The sequence below is a fragment of the Dendrobates tinctorius genome, unplaced genomic scaffold (genome assembly GCF_039654945.1).
Source record: "Dendrobates tinctorius isolate UK_male_01 unplaced genomic scaffold, ASM3965494v1 ptg000008l, whole genome shotgun sequence".
Classification (NCBI taxonomy): domain Eukaryota; kingdom Metazoa; phylum Chordata; class Amphibia; order Anura; family Dendrobatidae; genus Dendrobates; species Dendrobates tinctorius.
Genome location: NW_027361676.1, coordinates 21,730,509 through 21,745,266, shown reverse-complemented (window position 1 = coordinate 21,745,266; position 14,758 = coordinate 21,730,509). Strand labels below are relative to the sequence as shown.

Here is a 14,758-nt window from a genome sequence, read left to right as displayed (position 1 = left end):
CAACATATACTGTAGCATTATGTGGAGCTCATCATATACTGTTTCAAACATTATATGGGACCAATGATTCTGTATGGAGAAATAGATAGGCCTCGTCATGAGAGGTAAAAAGTGAGGTATTTTTCATTGGACTATACCGCTATTTCTCTGCCGTATCGGAGCATGATGAGTTGTGGTATGTGTTAAAGGGGCGCTCTTTCGCCCAGGGCACATGAAAACCTGGAGCCAGCCCCCCCCCCACAGTTTGTAGCCAAATAACCCCCATTTTTAAGTGCGTAACTTGTATTATGAAGTTAATTAAGGTTGACAAGCTTAAGAAAGAAGAATTGATGCTTTTGGCATTCAGATGGGCACTGTAGGTGTGTTTCCTGTCCTCCTCTCACTGCCGACTTTTATTCCCCATTGACTTACATTGGGTTTCGTTTTTCGGGACGACCCCGACTTTTCCCTATAATAGGACGATCTTGCTCGACCCGACTTTTGGAAAAGTCGGGTTTCACGAAACGAAACGCGACCCTAAAAAACCAAAAGTCGCTCAACTCTAGCTGTACCTCTCTGCCTTAATTTTATATTAGTTTTAATTTTCTCCCCCTGTCTATCATATCTTCCAGTACAGTTTCTCCTCTTGTTGGCCGAATGTGGTGGCCTCCCCTCTAGTTGCTCAGGAGTTAGGAGAAACCCCTCATTGGCCTTTTAGGGAATCAGGTTCGAGGTAGTGTTTTTGAGTTTTACGGCTAGGATCATTCTAGTCTGTATAGATGTAGAAGGGAGGACCGGGCTGCTACATCTGCTGAAGCATTGGGTCCTGAACCGCTGGGGGGACGAGATTGTGCCTGGAGCAAGCCAGTAACCAAGGCGAAGGAGGTATGGCCAGTCAGTGTGAGGTAAAATGGGTTACATGGCAATGGAAGCGGTCTACCCACCAGAACGCCGATGAGGTGCAGACCACAACCGATGTGAAGGGAGCAACAGGCCATGGCGTGAAGAGAAGGGGTGGCATAGTGAGGGGCTCACCGAAACCGGCAGGTGTGCAGAGGAGTGTGCGATCAACAGAGAATCGCAGTACAAACTCCGGGTGTCATCTGACATCCAGAGAAGCGCACACTGGACAGAGCATTACAGTGCAGCTCTTCAAGTGATGGCAGCTGCTCAAAGAAACACGTGACGAGAGGAATCCTGCGGTGAGCTCTATTAATTTATTTACTTATTTATATAGCACCATTAATTCCACAGCACTTTACAGACATTATCATCGCTGTCCCTATCAGTATGTGTTATGAATGAGTCACCGTAGGAGGCAAAAGCAGAAATACAAGCTAAGTCCAGAAAACCAGAGAAGTTGGCAACTATCAGATTGCAGACCCCTGAACCTATCAACACAACTAGCAGTAGCCGTGGGGGGTTCCTACGATGCCCTAGACCCCTCGATCACAGCCGGAGAATTACATAGACCTAAAGAAAGGGGAAATCTAAACTGCCCCAGAACAGACCCCAAAGCAATAGGCAGCCCCCATCATATAATGACGGTGAAGCAAGATGAAAATACTAACACAGACAGAAAGATAGACTGAGCAAAGACGGGGCCCAAAACTACCTAGATAGGAAAGGACAGGAAGGCTGCTGTCTGCAATCTGCCAAAACCCTCTCAAAGACATAAGCCAACAAGCTGATATGAAAAAGGCCCTGAAGCAGCTAGGCTTCAAAAACTAAATCAGCACTCAGGTATTTTCAGAAGACAGAGCTAAATGAATTCAGCACACCCCAGCAGGGAATGGCAGAAATCCAGAAAAACGAAGCAAAACAAAGTCAAAGCACCAAAGCAAAAGGCCGAGCAGCAAACTTAGCTTTAGAGGAGCAGGAATTCAGACTGGTCTCCAAGGATCCCACAGAGAAATCTGTGAAATCTGCAGGGCAGAAGGGCATCGGCAGCCTTATATTCAGTCAGTAACTCCACTCAGCCAGTCATCATCATCAGCCTCAGATGTTTGATAATCAGGCTCACTACCCTTCTTTACCAGAAGAGGGAGTTCCTCGGGCCTCAGTAATGAAGGGGAAAATAAACTCACAACAAGTATGTCTTTGGAGTGTGGGAGGAAACCCACGCAAAACAAGGGGAGAACATACAAACTCCTTGCAGATGTTATCCTTGGTGAGATTTGAACCCAAGACCCCAGCGCTGCAAGGTTGCAGTGCTAACCACTGAGCTACCGCATGCTCTATTCTTCTGCTCCACGGATATATGGACTAGGCGCTCAGCGGGAAAAACCAGAGACCTCCCGCTGCTGCCAGAAGTAGGACCGTATGCTGGGTGAGGACGCCAGCAGACACCACACCGACCGCCGCCAGCATCCTGCCACCCACGGGATCTTTAGCGACTGACAGGCTGCGGAGCCACAATAAGTGAAATTGTTAACCAGAGACTGTTTAGTTCAGCAACCGTATATTCAGTTTAGTTTTGTACCCCGTTTTACACTGCTATCTCCCTGCGCGGTGTTCCCTACTGTTGAGTAATTAAATATAGTTAACCGCTACTCTGCAGCATTTGTGTTACTGCATCCCAGCACCTGCATATTACATAAGGACCAGTTAGGTTTCGATGTCGCTTCTCCCTGTAGTAGGTCTTCCCTTTTTCTGTTACCCGGGAATGTGTGTTACGTTCATAACATAATCATGTTCATGTGTTTTTCAGCATTTACCATGCATTCTCCTACCAAGGTGAAGCAGAGAGCATAAATGGCACATTGCTAAACGTCAGTTTCATTTTAGCAAATGGTCACAGTGGACCAATCCTCACTAATGGGGCATTGATCAATGAATAGACATTTTACATAACATACTGATTGAATTGATTAGACTACAAAACCTGAAGGTCATATGAATTTCTTGTTTTATACATGTCAAATTAAGTAAGCACTAGGGTCAGTTCACACTATGTTCAGTCTAGAAAGCTATGATAGGTAAGATTATGAACTAATATCCACAAATCTTGATGGATTCCATTGTCTTATAATGGAGATTCATTGACTTCTCATATACTCGAATGCAATAACAAAGTTGCAGAATATATTATTCTTGTGAAAAATCCTATTCTCCTGAAGGGAAAATGCAAGTGTGACCAGAGCCTTAGAAATGAATATCATATGCAGTAATATATATTGCTAAGTTGGATTAATGAATCGGCTACTGAAATTGACATATAGAATATTTACACACATCACTCCATATTATGAAACAGTCCTGATGCAATTGTTGAGTTGGTGACAAAACATATTACGTCTTCATGCCATCCATGCTTGAAGTCATTGTCAAGGTCACTAGCCACATGATTTCTCCGCAGCAGTATTAGTGACAGAATTATAACTATGACATTCTATATATCCATAAGACTTTTCCCTGCTGTCCTGGACATGGTACATTATTATCTAGAGCATTGCAGGACTGTAAAGTTCTGTCAGTTCAGTTTTTCTTCAACAGAATGAGGCCGTCAGTTTTTGTTTCTATGGGAACAAATAGTTGCTATGAAGATGTGCTCTGGATGCACAGTGCGTATTCTCTATCTCAATAAGCATATGTGCACACGCACAGATGGGACTAGATACTAATATATACATTCACTTTTGTTCTAAAGATATTTTTATTGTAAGTTATGTAAAATTTAGAATTTTTCATCAATTACCTAGCGCTTCATCATTAAGATTCATGAAGACTTTAGAATAAGCCTCTCTCTTGTCTATAATACCATATGGCATTATTAACATACGGTACTGGTTAAAAGTTTTGGCGCAATTATTCATACATTGGGTTTTCTTGTTCTTATTGTAACGTGCACCTTGTAGATGCAAACTGAAGGCATCAAAACCATGCAGGAACGCCTATAGAAACAAGGAATCATCCAAATTGGGGATGGATTCTCTTTTAAGCTGCTTTGATTGCATCCAAGTAGTGATGAGCGAGTATGCTCGTTGCTCTGGTTTTCCCGAGCATGCTCGGGTGATCTCCGAGTATTTGGAAGTGCTGGGAGATTTAGTTTCCATTGCTGTAGCTGCATGATTTGTGGCTACTTGACAGCCTGAATACATGTGAGAATTCCCTAACAAACAGGGAATTTACAGTCTGATTTCCCACAGTTTTGAAAGAGCTTCCATAGGTGCTGAACACTTGTTGGCTGCTTTTCCTTTGCTTTGTAGCCAAATTTATCCCAAACCATCTCAACTGGGTTGAGGTCATGTTATTATGGAGGTCATGTCATCTCGGGTAGAACTCCATTCCTATCCTTCTTGATCACATAGCCATTACATAGCCTGGAGGTATGTTTTGGGTCACTGTCTTGCTGCAACATAAATAATGGTTTCACTAAACGGAAACCAGATGTCATTGCAGAATGCCATTGCAGCTATGCTGGGTACGTGTGCCTTGAATTTAGAATAAATCAACAGAGAAGCTGCCCACACCATCACACCTCCCTCTCTGCGCAGCCTCCCCGGCTGAGCGGAGATGAACTAATAAGTTGGTGAAAGTTTCTGAACTTTTTCCCACGCTCATCAGTTCACCTCTGGTCAGCCGGGGACTCCGCGCAGCCTCAGTGACATCAGCGGTAGTAGATGTATCTGCCCTCAGGCGGTGGCTGGGGGCAGATTTTTTTAGCTGGGGGGCAAAAACAATGGTCCCTCTCTAGGCTAATATATATATTAGTTGAACAGCCTGGCATTGCCTGGGCATAGTAACCAACTGTGGTTAGTTATAACAAATTATAATGATTATATTGCACATAAAAACCGTGCATCTAATCCTATCCTGTGTGATACTGACTGCTGAGCTGTGTATCTAATCCTATTCTGTGTGATACTGTCTGCTGAGCCGTGTATCTAATACTATTCTGTGTGATACTGTGTGCTGAGCTGAGTATCTAAGCCTATCCTGTGTGATACTGTCTGCTGAGCCGTGTATCTATTCCTATCCTGTGTGATACTGACTGCTGAGCTGTGTATCTAATCCTATCCTGTGTGATTCTGACTGCTGAGCTGTGTATCTAATCCTATCCTGTGTGATACTGCCTGCTGAGCCATGTGTCTAATGCTCTCCTGTGTGATACTGACTGCTGAGCTGTGTATTTAATCCTATCCTGTGTGATACTGACTGCTGAGCTGTGTATCTAATCCTATCCTTTGTGATACTAGGCTCCCCCTGCAGTCTGTGTCAGAGGGTGGTCTGTATTGGTACGGCAATAAATTGTGTTATTTCCAGCTTTACAGAAGGACGATAACACCATAGAAATGATAACATAGTAACATAGTTTTGAAGGCTGAAGGAAGACCTTATGTCCTTCTAGTTCAGCCTATTTTTAGTGCAGCTGTTCTGAATTGTGTCAGAGACACCGCACTTCACTCGCTCACAGAGCCAGTGCGTGTGTCCTGAGTACAGAAACAGTGCTAAAAGATACCTGTGGAGCAGGGCAATGCATGCTTCAAACTATTAGTGTCAGGGTCCAGTCAGCACCGGAAAGTAAAGAGGCACAGGACCTGCCGGCACTGAAGTTAGCAAGCTGGCACAGGACCTATGGTCAGATGACTGCAAGGGGGCGGGGCTTAGCGTCCTGCTTTCAGATATGACAGGACACCATATAACAACTCAGAGTCAGGCAAAACGGAGGTCACAACAGTACAGGCAAATGAGGCACAGGAGGGACAAACAGACGGGTAGTCAGACAAAGCCAAAGGTCATACACAAGAGGGAGACGTGGTACCAAGGGAACGAGCAGAGAGAAGTCGGGTCACAAGCAGAGAGTCATACACGAGAGGTAGCGCAGTACAAGAGGGGCAAGCAGAACTCGTAACAGGGATAGAACTGGATCAAAACCAAACAAGCAAGCAAGATATCAGGCACAAGGCACACGTACGCACAAGGTCAACTAATTCAGCCGAGGGCAGGAGTATAACTGACACCGGACCTAGGTCCAGTGAGCATTAAATAGCCGCCCTCTGCCAGAGATAGGCGGAACACTTAACCCCCAGTCTGATCAGGATGGGCCAAAGCGAAACCCCATCCTGGATCATGACACATTGTTGATCCTGGGGAAGGCAAAAAACCCACAGAGTAGAAGCCAATTTTCTCCATAGGGAAAAAAATTCCTTCCCCTAAGCTGGGTCAACCATCTACCTATAATATTATGCTATTCGTAACCTTCTATACTGTTACTCACAAGAAAAGCATCCATTCCTTTCTTAAATTCATTCAGTGAGTTGGCCATCACCACTTCCTCAGGAAGAGAATTCCAGAGCCTCACTGCTCTTACCGTGAAGAACCCTCTTCTATGCTGGTGCAGAAATTGTCTTTCCTCCAAAGAAGAGAATTCCCCCTTGTTCTTGTCACAGTCCTTGGTACAAACAGTTCATTGGAGAGATTTCTGTATTGTCCTCTGATATACTTGCACATATATATTAGGTCTCCCATAAGTCTTCTCTTTTCTTGAGTAAATAGACCTAATTTTGATAACCTTTCTGGGTATTGTAGTTAACCAACTCCATTTATTATTTTAGCAGCCCGCCTTTGAACCCATTCAAGTTCAGTAATGTCTTTCTTGAGCACCAGCGTCTAAAATTGCACACAATACTCCAAGTGTCTGTTCCTTTTGATTGGCGGCAAGCAAATGTGGTACCAATATTCAAAAAGGGGTGTAAAAGGGAACCTGGAAACTATAGGCCGGTAAGTTAACATCTGTTGTGGGTAAAATTTTTGAAGGGTTTCTAAGGGATACCATTATGGAATATCGCAATGTTAATAAATGTTTAACTCCATATCAACATGGATTTATGAAGGATCGCTCCTGTCAAACTAACCTGATCAGCTTCTATGAGGATGTAAGCTCTCAAATGGACCAAGGAGAATCATTGGATGTCATTTATCTCGACTTCTCTAAAGCATTTGACACTGTTCCACATAAAAGATTGGTAAGTAAGATGAGAAAGCTTGGGCTAGGGGAAAATGTGTGTAGATGGGTAGGTAGCTGGCTTAGGCTAGTTTCACACTTGCTTTTTTTTGCAGCGCGTTTTTCCCGCAAAAAAACGCATTAAAAAAACGCATACAAATGCATACAAACGCTGCGTTTTTTTCAAGCATTTTTGTGCGCATGCAGGAAAAAAACGCAGCGTTTTTGCGCGTTTGTATGCGTTTTTTGTGCGTTTGCGTTTTTTTACAGATTTTGGAAAAACCCCACAAAAATGAAAAAACAACCATTCAACAACACACAAGACCAATGGGACTTCATTGTGGGTGTGGTATGTTAATATATAGACCCTGTCTACAGTATTCTTCACATTTGCTTGATTCTTCTCGTGACCATGGATCTGCGCTGGAAGAGTTTTCACTTCAACTTGGATTTGGACATCGCGATGGCTCAGGCGTATGCAGTTGCTTGCCATGAACAAAGGAAGAGAGAGAGGCAGCGAAGACGGCGGCGTATGTGGATACATCCGATTGTTGAACTCCGGGAGAGCCGTGGGGCATACCACACCCTCTACAGCGAGCTCCAGTCAAACCCGGAGAAATTTACAGATTATATCAGGATGTCCCACGAAAGTTTCATGGATTTGCTTGCTCGTGTCCAACAATCCATCCGGAGACAGGACACACAGCTCCGTCGTGCGATTCCTCCTGAGGAACGGCTACTGGTGACATTACGGTATGTTTTAAAAACCAAGGGGTGCGGTCTGATGGGTTTTTTTTAAATTTAGTATTCAAAACCGTGGGTAATTAGTTTTCGTGAATGTACTAATATTTTATTTTATAGTTTTTTAAAATAATATACATAAATATTAATTTTACTTCTTTGTCTGTTCACAGATTCCTGGCGACTGGAGAAACCCTATCTTCACTACACTTCCAGTACCGTATTGGAATCTCTACCTTGTCTGGAATTGTTGCTGACACCTGCCGGGCTCTCTGGAATGTTCTTTGCCCAGAATTTATGCCCCTGCCCACCGCTGAAAAGTGGATGGAAATTGCTGACAAATTCTGGACAGTATGCAATTTTCCCAACTGTTTGGGAGCTGTTGATGGTAAACACATACGGATCATCAAACCCCAAAGAACGGGATCTGAGTACTATAATTACAAAAAGTACTTTTCAATAGTACTCATTACGATTGCGGATGCCGGATGTATGTTTGTAGCAGTGGACATTGGAGCATTTGGCCGTGGTAATGACTCACAGGCTTTTAAAAACTCAGACATGGGCCGGAGGTTGTATGGCAACCAATTTAATTTCCCTATGCCACGGCCTCTTCCTCACACCGAAGCTCCGCCACTGCCCTTTGTAATGGTTGGCGATGAGGCTTTTCAAATGTGCGGAAACTTACTGAAACCCTACTCCAGCCGGGACTTGGACCACACCAAAAAAATATTTAATTACAGGCTGACCAGGGCCAGAAGAATTGTCGAGTGTGCTTTTGGGATTCTTGTTTCCAGATGGCGAATTCTGGGCACGGCCATTAATCTTAAACTTGAAACAGTCGATGAGGTGGTGAAGGCCTGTGTGGTTCTACATAACTTTGTGATGGCTAAAGAGCACCCGACCTTTGAACTGGACGATGATGCTCCTAACCCATTGCCGGAATTCACTCAGCACACTCTCAGGTCATCCGTTGAAGTTGGCCAAATGAGGGACCAATTTGCGGCCTACTTTATTTCTGATGTAGGACGGGTGCACTGGCAAGATGAAATGGTGTAATATTTTTGTTTGTTTATGGTAATAAAAAACCTTATTTGATACCATTACTGAGTGCACTATATTTTTTAAACTCCAATTTAATAAACTTCCCATGTATAACTGAATTTTTTGATGTTCACACACCTGGGCAGGTAAATACACATATGAGTTAAAATGCAGCATTGCTAGTCTGCGTGAAATATATTGTAACGAGCAAAGCTGCAGGCCATGAATCAGGAAACCATTTTTTTTCAAGAGAAAATTGTGCAACTAGTTGAAAACAAAGTATGTGATTTTCTCAAAACACAACCCTCAAAACCCAACCCCAATGAAAGTCCATGGGGAATACAAGTCAGCATTGAGTGGATGAATGTAATCTGCTCCATTCCAGCTTACAAGTTATTACACTAGGCCTTTGAATGACTATACTAGGCCGTGGTATTTCAAATATGAGTATAGTAGGCCTTGGGCCTACTAGTATAGTCATATGTGAAATACCACGGCCTAGTATAGTCATACCAAGGCCTACTGTAATAACTCGATTTTTAAAAACTAGCATCTTGTTTCACAAAAAACAAACTGGTGAAACTAGAAAGAAACTTATAATTTTCAACAGTTTGTTTTTCATGAAAACAGATTCTAGTTGGTAAAACTAGAGTTATTACACTAGGCCTTTGAATGACTATACTAGGCCGTGGTATTTCAAATATGAGTATAGTAGGCCTTGGGCCTACTAGTATAGTCATATGTGAAATACCACGGCCTAGTATAGTCATACCAAGGCCTACTGTAATAACTCGATTTTTAACAACTAGCATCTTGTTTCACAAAAAACAAACTGGTGAAACTAGAAAGAAACTTATAAGTTTCAACAGTTTGTTTTTCATGAAACCAGATTCTAGTTGGTAAAACTAGAGTTATTACACTAGGCCTTGGAATGACTATACTAGGCCGTGGTATTTCAAATATGAGTATAGTAGGCCTTGGGCCTACTAGTATAGTCATATGTGAAATACCACGGCCTAGTATAGTCATACCAAGGCCTACTGTAATAACTCGATTTTTAACAACTAGCATCTTGTTTCACAAAAAACAAACTGGTGAAACTAGAAAGAAACTTATAAGTTTCAACAGTTTGTTTTTCATGAAACCAGATTCTAGTTGGTAAAACTAGAGTTATTACACTAGGCCTTGGAATGACTATACTAGGCCGTGGTATTTCAAATATGAGTATAGTAGGCCTTGGGCCTACTAGTATAGTCATATGTGAAATACCACGGCCTAGTATAGTCATACCAAGGCCTACTGTAATAACTCGATTTTTAAAAACTAGCATCTTGTTTCACAAAAAACAAACTGGTGAAACTAGAAAGAAACTTATAATTTTCAACAGTTTGTTTTTCATGAAAACAGATTCTAGTTGGTAAAACTAGAGTTATTACACTAGGCCTTGGAATGACTATACTAGGCCGTGGTATTTCAAATATGAGTATAGTAGGCCTTGGGCCTACTAGTATAGTCATATGTGAAATACCACGGCCTAGTATAGTCATACCAAGGCCTACTGTAATAACTCGATTTTTAACAACTAGCATCTTGTTTCACAAAAAACAAACTGGTGAAACTAGAAAGAAACTTATTTTTAAGACAAGTTTCAACAGTTTGTTTTTCATGAAACCAGATCCAAGTTGGTAAAACTCGAGTTATTACACTAGGCCTTGGTATGACTATACTAGTCCGTGTTATTTCACATATGACTATACTAGGCCTTGGGTTGGTTTTTAACATGTATTTACCCATCAGTGTGTGTGAGCGGCGCAAACAACATTAATGAAACTTAGTAATGGTGAACCACAAATGTAAATTTATTTTTTATCACAAAAATAAACCAAAAAATTATTTTTTCCGGCGTTTGGGGGCAGATGGTTTCAATTTGGGGGTGTGCAGGGAATATGCAACACTTGCTGTTGAAGACGGTGTTTGAGGGGAAGGGGCAACAAAACTTGTGGGGGAAGGTAGTCCAGTTAAGGGAATCAAACTAGGAACACTTGGAGGAGAGGAAATCTGTTCAGGTACATTAGTTGTAATGGCATGTCGCCGTAGGCTTGTGTGCCTGGACCGACTTTGGCCCAATGCCCGCCTTGATGGATTTCGCCTTGAAGTAGGGGCAAATATTGAGTGTAGGTCCACCGTCTGCAGGTGTGGCTGCTGCTGCTGAGGTGGCGGCTGCTGCTGCTGAGGTGGCGGCTGCTGCTGAGGTGGCGACTGCTGCTGAGGTGGCTGCTGCTGCTGAGGTGGTTGCAGCTGCTGCTGAGGTGGTTGCAGCTGCTGCTGAGGTGGTTGCAGCTGCTGCTGAGGTGGCTGCTGCTGCTGAGGTGGCTGCTGCTGCTGAGGTGGCTGCTGATGAGGTGGCTGGAGCTGCTGCTGAGGTGGCTGCTGCTGCTGCTCTTCGTTGTCAGTGCTCGTCCTTGCAGGAGGACTGGTGGCGGCAGTGATGGTCCAGGTTTGCAGAGTGGTGGTGGCAGGGCTACTACACGTTGTTGTAGCGGCAGGGCTGTTCCATGTTTGCCTAGTGGTGGCTGAGCTCCACGCATGCATGGGAGTGGCGGTGGTGCTCCAGACAGGAGCAGCGCTTGCCATGGTGGTGTCGGTGAAGTGACCAGCTGCACTCAGACTTGTGGTGGTGTAACGGTGGGTGTCCTGGCTTTGAATAGAGGTGTCCGTGCAGTGGTATGCAGCACAAGTCGGTAGTGAGGTGAAGCGAGTCAATGGTGGCACAGGTGGAAAGGACACCACTGACTGCTGACCGTACCGATTATGCTGCATAGCCTGCAAGAAAGCATTGTTGCAGGCCTGCAGCACATTCAGCTGTTGATCAGGACTAAGGTGTTCCGCCATGCCCTTTTCAATCTTACTAAAAAAATGGTGTGCTGGTCTGTTGAGGTCGGCCTCCAGACGGTCAAGGCGCTGTTCTACAGAATTGAAGCGGTGTTCAAAGTGGTTAAAACCACGTTCCATGAGTGCAAAACCGCTTTCAACTCTGTCGGACAGTGACTTGAGGCTGGAATTAAATGTCTCGCTCAAATGCATAAACTCGGGCAAGACATTCCTGTCCAAGGCCCTCTGCCGCTGGCGGGTAGTGCCCGCATAACCAGTGGCAGAGACCTGGGACAGGGGAACACCTGATGGCCCAGCTTCCTGGTCACCAGCTGTGTGTGTGGTTGACCTGCAAGGTGCTTCCTGGCTGTCGGATGGCTGGGACGGGTCAGAGGACGTCCAAGGAAGGACCGCTCCAGGGCCAGGTTGCAGGGTGCTGCTCCAGGTGCTGTTGAAGAAAGGAAAATCATTACTACCATGCCTTTACAAGAAGCATCAGCTGTGGATTAGAAAAACACAGATTAATAAAAATAAAAACCCAAAATTTATAATACTTACGATCTCGTGGCAAGGACCGGTCTTAGGAACTGCAACGCGTTATAGTGACGGTATCTAGTTCTGGTCCTTGACGCAGATCCACTGCGAACCTGGCCCTCAGCACGAACATCACTGTTGAAGCGGTCCTTGATCGAACGCCAACGTGTTCGGACTTTGTCCACTGTTGATAAAAAAAAAACAGTGCCGTCAAGGACAACAGTCACTGCGGCACAATGTAGAAATACAATACTCAAAGCAGTCACTGTAGACCACGATGACACTGTTGGGTTTCCTGCTAGAATACACCTAGCACGAAACCCAACAGTGCCGTCAAGGACAACAGTCACTGCGGCACAATGTAGCAATACAATACTCAAAGCAGTCACTGTAGACCACGATGACACTGTTGGGTTTCCTGCTAGAATACACCTAGCACGAAACCCAACAGTGCCGTCAAGGACAACAGTCACTGCGGCACAATGTAGCAATACAATACTCAAAGCAGTCACTGTAGACCACGATGACACTGTTGGGTTTCCTGCTAGAATACACCTAGCACGAAACCCAACAGTGCCGTCAAGGACAACAGTCACTGCGGCACAATGTAGCAATACAATACTCAAAGCAGTCACTGTAGACCACGATGACACTGTTGGGTTTCCTGCTAGAATACACCTAGCACGAAACCCAACAGTGCCGTCAAGGACAACAGTCACTGCGGCACAATACAGAGCAGGGAAATACTCACTAAACGCCTTTTTGTAGGATGCTGTGGCGCTGTCCCAGCCATCCATCAACGCTGCGGCCACCTCATTCCATAGCCGCCGGGTCACCACAATGTCCTTGTGCAGCCGGTCACGGCTGTCCCACAACGGCGAACGCTCCTGGACCAGGCTGATGAGCTGCTCATTATCCAGGTACACGTCTTCATCTCGTTGTGGAACCTAGACAAAACACATTCATTAGAATAATCCAATTTAAATTGAATAAAAAGTTACAAAAAAAGAAACATAAAAAAGAGTAAAAATAGAAGATAAAAAATAAAGAACATTACAAATCATTTGATACTTACATTCCGTATCACCACCGGGACTTGGCTTCGCTGCTCCTGCTCTTCGCCCTCACTAGTCCCGTCCACAGAAGAGGATGATGACGATGTCTTAAAAAAGTTGAAAAAAACGTAAGAGATTTGGAGAAGCAGCAGATATACTTACCAGATGCACAAAAATAATCACCTCACGGTCTGCTTGCGCCAATTCCTGCCGCGATGGGGAATACTCTGATTCTGAAGACATACTGCATGTAAAAATAATAAAAATCATTAGTACATACATAATTTAAAAGGACAGGCATATAATGTAATATACTCACATTCTTCGCTGATATAATGGGTTCTTGGTTGACTGTCTGCTCTTCAATCTGTCAGTGTAGTAGTGGCAGAGTTTTGGCAGGCACCTCCTTTATATAGACTTTTTTTTTTTTACTTTAGAAGATTATAACTAGGACAACAAGTGGACACCACCAAAAAAACGCAGCGCTAAAAAAACGCATACCTGCGCATGCCAGTGCGCACGTATGCGCATCCATAGGCTATAATGGCCATTTTTAGCGCAAAACGTGCGCATACGTGCGCATGCGCTTTTTTCAAGGGCCAAAAAATGCAACATGCTGCGTCTGGAAAATACCAACGCACACCCCAAAAAAACGCAGCGCATGAAAATCGCATACATGCGCTGACCAGTGCGCAGGTATGCGCACCCATGTTAAATATAGGGGAAAAAACGCATGCGCAGGTATGCGTTTTTTTCCAGCGCTAAAAAACGCAAATGTGAAACCAGCCTTAGTGATAGAAAACAAAGAGTGGTTATTAATGGTGCATACTCAGATTGGGCCAGGGTTACTAGTGGGGTACCACAGGGTTCTGTATTGGGCCCCCTACTATTTAATATATTTATTAATGATTTAGTGGATGGCTTACACAGTAAAATATCAGTATTTGCAAATGATACAAAACTATGTAAGGTAGTTAACACAAAGGAGGACAGTTTGCAACTACAGACAGATTTGAGTAAATTGGAGAATTGGGCTGAAAAATGGCAAATGAAGTTTAACACAGATAAGTGTAAGGTTAAGCACATGGGAAGGAGAAACAGATGCTATAATTACTTACTAAATGGGAAACTGCTGGGGAAATCAGACATGGAAAAAGACTTAGGCATCTTAGTCAATAAGAAGCTAAATTGGAGTGCCCAGTGTCAGGCAGCTGCCACCAAAGCAAATAGGGTCATGGGGTGCATTAGAAGAGGCCTGGGGACACGAGATGAAAACATAATTCTCCCTCTGTACAAATCACTCGTCAGACCACACTTTGTGTGCAATTTTGGACGCCGGTGCTCAAGAAAGACATTACTGAACTTGAAAGGGTTCAAAGGCGGGCTACTAAAATGATAAATGATGGCGAGTTTTGAGTGGCAACTTTTGTGTTTCGACTTTTATGTGGCGAGGTTGGTGAATGTGTGGTGAAATGTGTGCTGAGGGTGGTATATGTGTTGAAGTACGTGGTATGGTAGTGTGTGGCGCATTTTGTGTGTGTGTTCATATCCCCGCGTGTGGTGAGTATCCCATGTCAGGGCCCCACCT

At 44.0% G+C, this 14,758-nt stretch overlaps 1 long non-coding RNA gene across 1 annotated transcript; it reads right to left on the bottom strand.

The window, feature by feature from the left end:
* Positions 1-13,188: 13,188 nt before the first annotated feature.
* On the bottom strand, positions 13,189-13,913 carry LOC141089465 (uncharacterized). The gene is made up of 3 exons (XR_012232300.1): positions 13,490-13,913; positions 13,354-13,414; positions 13,189-13,277 (listed from the first exon to the last, which is right to left on the bottom strand). It is a non-coding gene; the product is annotated as an uncharacterized lncRNA (long non-coding RNA).
* Positions 13,914-14,758: the final 845 nt, after the last annotated feature.